Below are 8,642 nucleotides of genomic sequence, written 5' to 3'. Positions count from 1 at the left end.
TATGTAAACAAATGAAAGAAAAGGAAAAGAGAAAAAGGAAAAGATGTGAGAGTCCTTGATAAGCTGGGCACACAGGTCTAACACCAAGAGTTGAGGTTCGAATGGGGGCCATTGTTTTCGTCGTATAAGCTAGAGAAGATTGTGTTTGGAGTTGGAATAAGATTTAAAAGTACTAAGGCCAAGGTACGCTGGTCTGAGCTCCACCCAATGGTACATTGTACGTACGGTTTTGAGGTTTTTTTTTTTAAAAAGTATATCATTTGGATAAGGGTCTTATACTCATAATAAGACTGAAATTTAAAACATTATGTTGTAACACCCAACACCTTGAACACCTATGCCTTCAGTCCATTCCTAGGTTTTAAGGATTTTGGTGAGTTTAAGGTTCCGAACTTTGTAGCTTTGGCCAGCCGTCAATCTGACGCTCCAGTCCCTAAAGCAGGAGTTGTTCCCGCTCTCTAAACCGGGAGTTGTTCCCGCCCCCGGTAACTATAGTTCAAACTAGGAAGGGAGTCCTTGGATGGGAACAAAATTACGTTTTAGGTCTAGGATAATTCTGGGGAAGTGATTAGGACTGACTGGCCCTATGGTTTCGGTTTACGGCAGCAAGCCCTTTAGCCAATGTAGGATATCACGCTGGTAACTGTGTTTTCTACTAAAGTCAGCCGTAAACCAATAAATATATGAAAATTCCAGCCCAAGATATTAATACACATAAAAGAAATTTCCAATTGAATCTAAAGGGATAAAATAAAAGAATCGGCTAGTTTTGAGCTGTTCAAAATAGGGAACAGAGCAGTTCGGAAGTCCAAAAATGGCAAAACTCGCTTCAATACATAGAAAAAGAGAAAAGAAATAGAGGGGGATATTCTTTAGTGGTAGTATACCCTATACTGCCATTATACGTTGTGGCTTTCATTCTCACTTAAAACTACTAACTAATTTTAAAATGGTGGATTTCATGCAAACTGGCATCTTCAAAAACTACTAACTAATTTAAATCAGTAGGGGCCGTCTTCCTTATTCAATTACCCAAAAAGAGAAAAAGACTTAATAGAGAATCTCGTTTTAAACCATGGCATACAACCTCCTTCAAGCTAAATATATGCATGCCATGGCAGTATAAGAATTCCACTCCCAAACCATGGTATAGAGTAGAGAGGAAGTCTTAGAGGAGGGAGAGGAGCGGAGCTCGTGGGGGTAGTACACCCCATATCTCAGTTGCACGTTGTGGCTTTTACTCGTAGCTTCAAAAACCACTAACTAATTAAAAAACAACTAGGGCCTATTATCCCTACTTACATACTTAAAAATAAAATAAATAATAATAATAATAATATTTGAAAAGAATCTCGTCGTCAAACCCTCATATATTGGCTAGTGTTTGTGATCTAGCCACTCCTCCAATGGCCTATTGTAGATCAACAGTGAGAAACTCCCTCTCCAGTCCAATATCCACCGTCCATCTACAAAGAAGGCCAGACCTGAAAATGACACCACGCTGGACCATAGTAGGAGGACCATCCGCTAGTGTATAAAATATTGCAACGTACACTGACGGTCCACAAACAATGGGTACTTGCTCAAACCAGATTACTTTGCCCCTCTTGCTTGTTATCTCTCCCTCTTTTGCCTTTGCGATCAAGGAAGCCACAGTGAACCAAATTCAAGAAGCCTTCAAGCGCAAGGAGCTCACATCAAGAGACCTTGTCGAGTTCTATCTCCGAGAAATTAACGCGCTCAACCTGCTTCTATGTGCAGCGCTCGAGGTGAACTCGGATGCATTGGACCAGGCGGACAGGGCTGACAAAGAGAGAGAGGCCGCACATGGAGAGTGCGCCAAAGGGTTACATGGGATACCGGTGTTGTTAAAGGGTAACATAGCGACACGAGACCAGCTTAATACCACGGCTGGATCATATGCGTTGCTTGGCTCGGTTTGGTAGTGCCACGAGATGCGAGCGTGGTCAGGAGGCTGAGGAGGGCGGGTGTTATCGTTCTGGGGAAGGCAAGCCCTAGTGAATGGGCACTTTTTAGGACGTTTAAGGCCCCTAATGGGTGGAGTCAACCTCAGGTAATGAATGAATCCTTTATTTAGAGCAAATGGTTTGGAAATCTCCTCACGTATTAGACTTGCTAGGATCATTAACCGCGAGTCCGATTGCCGTACCCAGTCGAGTCCTAATCAAAAAATACATGCAATTTATGCCTTCTTTTAGGAGTAAGCTTTGTAAAAATACGCATACACTAAAAAATTCAAATAAATGTTTTATTTAAATAAAAAAAATAAAATGTGAGACTAACTTTTGGTCATTGGATATGACCATACGAGATCTTAACCATTGGAAGGGTCTGTCCACTTCATGTGGACGGGTACTTTCCCTTTTTAAGTTTGTTTTTAAATGGTTCCTTTGCATTTGTTAATATTCTACCTTATTCGGGATTATTTTTGTCTTCTATGCTCACTTTGGCTTTCTAGCATGGTTTCTTGGAACAAACATGCAATTAGTTTTCCAATGATTTCTATTTATTTTTTTAATTTATCTAATTTTTTACTGTTTATTTGAATTTTATGTTTCTAATAGCGTAAATAACTCGTTCGTGTCTACTATGGCTTGGCCGAGTAATTAGCTTCAACCAAGGTCCGAGTACCTTGGTCTAGGTGAGCTTGAAATATGGAATGCATTTTCAGTAACGCCCGGCTTTGCGAAAATAAAGTGAAGCCTCATCTCATATCTTCATTCAGAAAGCACTTTGGGCATCATAAATCTTCATGATGGCTCTAAATTCAATTTTTAAGCTGACTATGAAATTTTGAAGCTAAAAAAATAGTACAGATCTTGCTATCTATTAATACTCATTTTTTCGACGAAATGGACAAATATTTTTATAATAAACATCATTGTTAGAGCTTGGAGTCCTAATTTTTTTCACAACTGTAATGGTCAAGGACGATGATTAATTTGAAGGTTTCTAACGCAACAGTTGTAATCTTCTGTGAGTTTTAGGGTGAGGCTTTACTTATTTTATTAGGGCTGCAGCCCTATCAAAACATTTTCATGGCTAATGTCATGAAAATTTGAAAGTTGAAATTTTCAACTTGTTATCTCATAAAGTATTTTAAATTTCTAGGAAGTACCCATGTTATGAAGATATTTTCGTATTTTTTGGAAACAACACAAAGATTGGATCATCATATTTTGAGAGACTCATCCTCGATTACAGAAACCACGATTTTATCTAAATACATCATCCGCATGCTCGATTTTATGCAAATATTTGCTCCTAATTCTCTATAAAAATGGGTATTAACTTTGAGAACCAGCAAAGTCATAGTTTTGAGATTGTCCATTTCTTAAAGAGTTTTGTTTGCATGATGAAGCTCTCTACAGTTTCTGCACTGATTTTCTTTGTCCTTCACTGTGTTTCTGGTAAGTTCTTGTCTTCCTCATTCCCTGCAATGAATGTACCACCTCTTTCTCCCTCTTTTTCTCCTTTTTTCTTTTTTTCTAAGAATCTCTCTATGGAACAATTTTTGCTCATTCATTTTACTTTTATTTATTTTTGAGTAGATGGGGAAGGGCTACTACCCGTGGTAGACATAGAACTCAAAATGTCACGATGTGGTACCTACTATTTTGACTATGTATGCCTTGAGTCCAATCTTTTCAGTTGTTCTTAAGATTGAGGCTCTCTTTCTCACTATATACGAAGACTTATATATTTTTTAGTTTTCTTACTTGTGTGTCTCCCATGAAAGAGAGAGAAACAGAGCGGGAAAGAGATTGTCTATTACAATGCCTATGACATTCCCATTGTCTCTTGTCTTTCACTTGCTGTCACCCTCATTGTTTAAAACTTTTGATTGCTACAATACGCTCTTATATTTATTCTTTTTCCTTTTTACTTTTGAAAAAATTATGTCCGGACCACTTTATTTTATAATATATATAGGTTGGTACAATTTTATAGTTTTAAATAAAATTATATGTGACCCTATTATCCGCATTTAAATATGGTACGGATGTAATCTTTTACATCCTGACATAGATAGCATGCATGCATGAGAGTGTCTCACTTGCAAGGTTAAGTTAGCATGAATAAAGAGTCAAATATAGTAATTTGTTTCAATTTTGATTTTCAGTACTTGGAGAGGGGACTACCTTGAGAAATGCTAGCATGAACAAATGCGAGCTGAGATTTAAGAACATGAAGCTAATTTCTTCAGCGAATATTGGCAGCGGAGTGGATTCGGAGTGGCTAACCCAATCGGGAACCACAATGGTGAGGGTAGCCTGCCCTCTATATCAAAGGGCGGCAAGCTCCATGATGTGCCCAGTGGTCCTAACCCAATCGGAAACCACCATGGTAAGGGTAGCCCGCCCTCTGTCATGGAGGGCCGCAAGCTCCAGGATGTGCCTAGCAGCCTTAACCCAATTGGGAACCACAATAGTAGGGGAAGCTCGACCTCTACCCCAAATGGCCGTATGCTCTATGAAATACCCAACGACCCTAACCCAATCGTTAATCACAATGGTGGGAGAAGGTCGACCTACGCCCAGAAGGACCGTATGCTCCATGATGTGCCAAGCGGCCCGAACCCAATCGAGAACCACAATAGTGGGGTAAGCTCGACCTCTGCCCCAAATGGTTGTATGCTTTATGATGTGCCCAGTGGCCCTAACCCAATCGGCAACCACAATGGTGGGGGAAGCTCGACCTCTGCCTTGAAGGGCCATATGCCCCATGATGTGCCCAGCGGTCCTAACACAATCGCGAAGCACAACAGTGGAGGAAGCCCGTCTTCTACCCTGAAGGACCGTATGCTCCATGATGTCCATAGCGGCCCTAGCCCAATCGGTAACCACAATGGTGGTGGAAGCTCGACCGCTGGCTCAAATGGACGTATGCTCCATGATGTACTCAGCGGCCCTAACCCAATCAGAAACCACAATGGTGGGGGAAGCTCGACCTCTGCTCTGAAGGGCCGTATGCTCCATGATGTGCACAATGACCTTTACTCAATCGAAAAGGACAACAGCGGGGGAAGCCCGCTTGAAGGGCCGTATGCACCATGATGTGCCTAACAGCCCTGACCCAATAGGTAGCCGCAATGGTGGGGGAAGCTCGACCTCTGCCCCGAATGGCCATATGCTCCATGATGTGCCCAACGTCCCTAACCCAATCGGAAACCATAACAGTGGGGGAAGCCCGCCCTCAACACTAAAGGGCCGTATGCTCCATGATGTGCCACACGGCCCTAACCCAATCGGGAACCACAATAGTGAGGGAAAGCCGCCCTCTGTCTCGAAGGGCCGTATGCTTCATGATGTACCCAGCGGCCCTAACCCAATGGGGAACCGCAATGGTGGGGGAAACTCGCCCTCAGCACTCGAGGGCCATATGCTCCATGATGTGCCCAGCAGCCCTAACCCTATCGGGAACCACAATGGTGGGGAAAACCTAGCCTCTGTCTTATAGGACCGTACGCTTCATGATGTACCCAGCGGCCCTAACCCAATCGGGAACCACAATGGTGGGGGAAGCCCGCCCTCCGCACTGAAGGGCCATATGCTCCATGATGTGCCCAGCAACCCTAACCCAATCAGGAACCACAATGGTGTGGCAGCCTGCCCTCCGCATTAATGGGCCTTATGCTCCATGATGTGCCCAGCAGCCGTAACCTAATCAGGAACCACAATGGTGGCGGAAACCCGCCCTCTGTCTCGGAGCGCCGTATGCTTCATGATGTGCTCGGCGGCCCTAACCCAATTGGGAACCACAATGGTGGGGGAAACCCTCCCTCAGCACTGAAGGGCTGTATGCTCCATGATGTGCCCAGCGGCCCTAACCCAATCGGGAACTACAATGGTGGGGGAAACCTGCCCTCTGTCTCGGAGAGCCGTATGCTTCTTGATGTGCCCAGCGGCCCTAACCCATTTGGGAACCACAATGGTGGTGGAAGCCAGCCCTCTGTCCCAAACGGCCGCATGCTCCATGATTTACCCAACGGTCCTAACCCAATTGGGAACCACCATGGTTGAGGTAACCCATCCTCTGCCCTGGAGGGCCGTAACCTCCATGATGTGCCCTGTGGTTGTAACCCAATTGGGAATCACCATGGTGGGGGTAGACCCCCCTCTCCCTAGTTCTCAGATCAACAGAGTTCTCAGATTTTTGCCCACCGGTCCCAACGCTTTGGACCATCACCGGAATACTCGTCTCATCGAACCCCATAAATCCCATAGTACTTACAATATTGGAAAATGATCTCACTATAGTTATTGTTGACGGTTATGGAAACGAGATAATTAGTTTCCTATCTTGTATATTACAAGATGCTAAGTTTCTGGTTTCTATAACCGCCAACAATTATAACTGCCTCAAAATTGCAATACTGGAAGTATTGAATCTCCTTCTCGAGAATATAGTCAAATGATGATGAATTCGTAGCTTTATAAGTTTAATATTAATTGTCTCAAAAATGTAAGCATATGATGAATCATACACAACATAATACCGAGGAAGACTGCATACACAACATAATATGGAGGAAACTATAAATTCTTGTAGCATACTAGGAAGACTACAATCAGAGAGAGAGAAGAAAATCAATCAGGGGCTCCAAAACTTTACAGTATTGTTAGGGCTATGGGATTTCTAGAGTTCGATTATCGGAGTTCAGTTATGGTGCAAAGGGTCGGGGCGCCGGGCACCTCATGGAGAATACGCCCCCCAGGGACAAAGGGCGGGCTGCCCCGACGATGGATTGGGTAAGGACCATGGGGAACATCATGGAGCATGCGACCCTATGGGAGGGGGCGCGGCCTGCCCCCAACGTGGTGGCTTCCGATTGAGTTAGGACCGTTGGGCACATCACCGAGTATGATTCCATAGCCACCACCAAGCTTTGAACCCACTCCGTTGCCGTAATCTTTCGATTCTTCAACTATAGCTCACCGTTGTCCTGGCTCTCTTTGCCATTGAAAGCATTTTCGCCTCTTTGAGAACTGAGAAAACCCAAACAAACATATTGCTGTTATGCTTGCTATTCATGGTACCTTATCCTAGGGTTTGCAGGTGAGACTCTCTCTCTCTAGCATGCACGTACAACCATCCTTCTCAACACATAAACTAATGAACATTGTAAAGGGGCTCTAGTCAAGGCGCTAGCATCCCCACACCCAGTTACCACATTGTGGTATACATTACTACAGCTAACATCCCCAATTAACACCTTGAAAAATATAGCTCTCTAATCTATTAAAAAAAAACGTAGGGACCTGTCTTCCCCACTGAATTACCTAAAAACAAAAAACTAATGAATGTAAGGATTGTAGTGCTAAGACTACTTAGGGATTTGCATAGGGACTATAAAATTTTTCTAAAATACAAAATGCTTCATTTATAGGTAGAATACAACAAATGTTGGTCAACTTGTGTTTTTTTGTTTTTTTTTCAAAATTGCCCCTCCATCCAAAATTTCTAAAACCAAAATTTAATTTTGTTTTTAGTTATTTCATTAGACTACCCTAAAGCTTGGAGGAGCATTGGCCTACTAACAAAAAAATTAAAAAAGAAAATAATCAAAATTTTGATCGAGGATTCCATCCTCGAGTCAAGGATAAATTTTGAAAAAAAAAGAAAAAAGAAAAATAAAGCAGGCTTTGACTATAAATGAAACATTTCGTATTTTTCTAAAAAACTTAGGATCCATACGTAAATCAGTCTGAGAGTTAAAAGGGCGAGTTTCTTGGAAAGAAGTGAGAGAGGGTAGAGAAAGGAAATGTCATGAACAATCTAGTAGAATCAAGACACAATCTCTATCTCTTCTCTTTCTCTATATCTCTATGTCAATGGTGCACAGACTTCAATATCATGAACAAGTAAGAAAACCAAAATCTAAAAAATAGGAGTCTCTTTCTTGCCACCAAGTGTTAAGAAAGAAAGGCTACAAGTACAGAGAGAGAGAGAGAGTCTCAATGTAAATAAAAATATTCGAGAGATCGAGAGAGAGAGAGATTGCACTGAATGAGGAAGATAGGAACTTACCAGAAGCCCAATAGAGAAAAGCAAATGAATGTAGAAAGCTTCATCATGCTAGCAATACTATCAATGTAGAAAGCTTCATCATGCTAGCAAAACTGTCAAGCAATGGACAATCACAAAACTAACTTCACAAAGAAAAAAGTTTATATAAAGTTGACACCTTAAAATATAGAATTAAGTTACACAACTAAAATCCTTGAAAAAAAAACATTGTTTTGAAGTTAGAAAAACATTTAATTGGTCATATCAACATTGAGATATAAAAATGTAAAAATTTCAAATCATAAAAATAGTACATCTTAGAACATATTATTGGAAAAAACAAATTCAAATTATAAAAATCGTACATCTTGGAACACATTATTTGGACCCTCCATTTCCAAGATTTTCATTTATTTATAGATCTACTTGATTTGAAATGTGAGCGTGTGGAAACTTTTAGTATAGTTGAGTTTTGTGTTTGTCTCTCCATGAGTACGTGAATACGTGTTTTTTTATAATTTTGACATGGTATAAGAGCCGAGGTTGTCAAAACGAAAAAAAAAGTTAGGCATTGACTTGCAGAGCGCAAGTTATGCAAAAAGGATAAACAT

General features: G+C 41.6%; 1 pseudogene; it reads left to right on the top strand.

The window, feature by feature from the left end:
- The first annotated feature begins 1,571 nt into the window (after nucleotides 1-1,571).
- The window catches only part of LOC18441724 (putative amidase At4g34880), a 40,166-nt pseudogene continuing 33,095 nt past the window's right edge, over nucleotides 1,572-8,642 (top strand).

The sequence above is a fragment of the Amborella trichopoda genome, chromosome 9 (assembly GCF_054954075.1).
Source record: "Amborella trichopoda isolate Santa Cruz 75 chromosome 9, AtrichopodaSantaCruz75HAP2 v2.0, whole genome shotgun sequence".
Lineage (NCBI taxonomy): Eukaryota > Viridiplantae > Streptophyta > Magnoliopsida > Amborellales > Amborellaceae > Amborella > Amborella trichopoda.
Note: the sequence above shows the minus strand (reverse complement) of the source record. Positions and strands in the feature narration are given on the sequence as shown.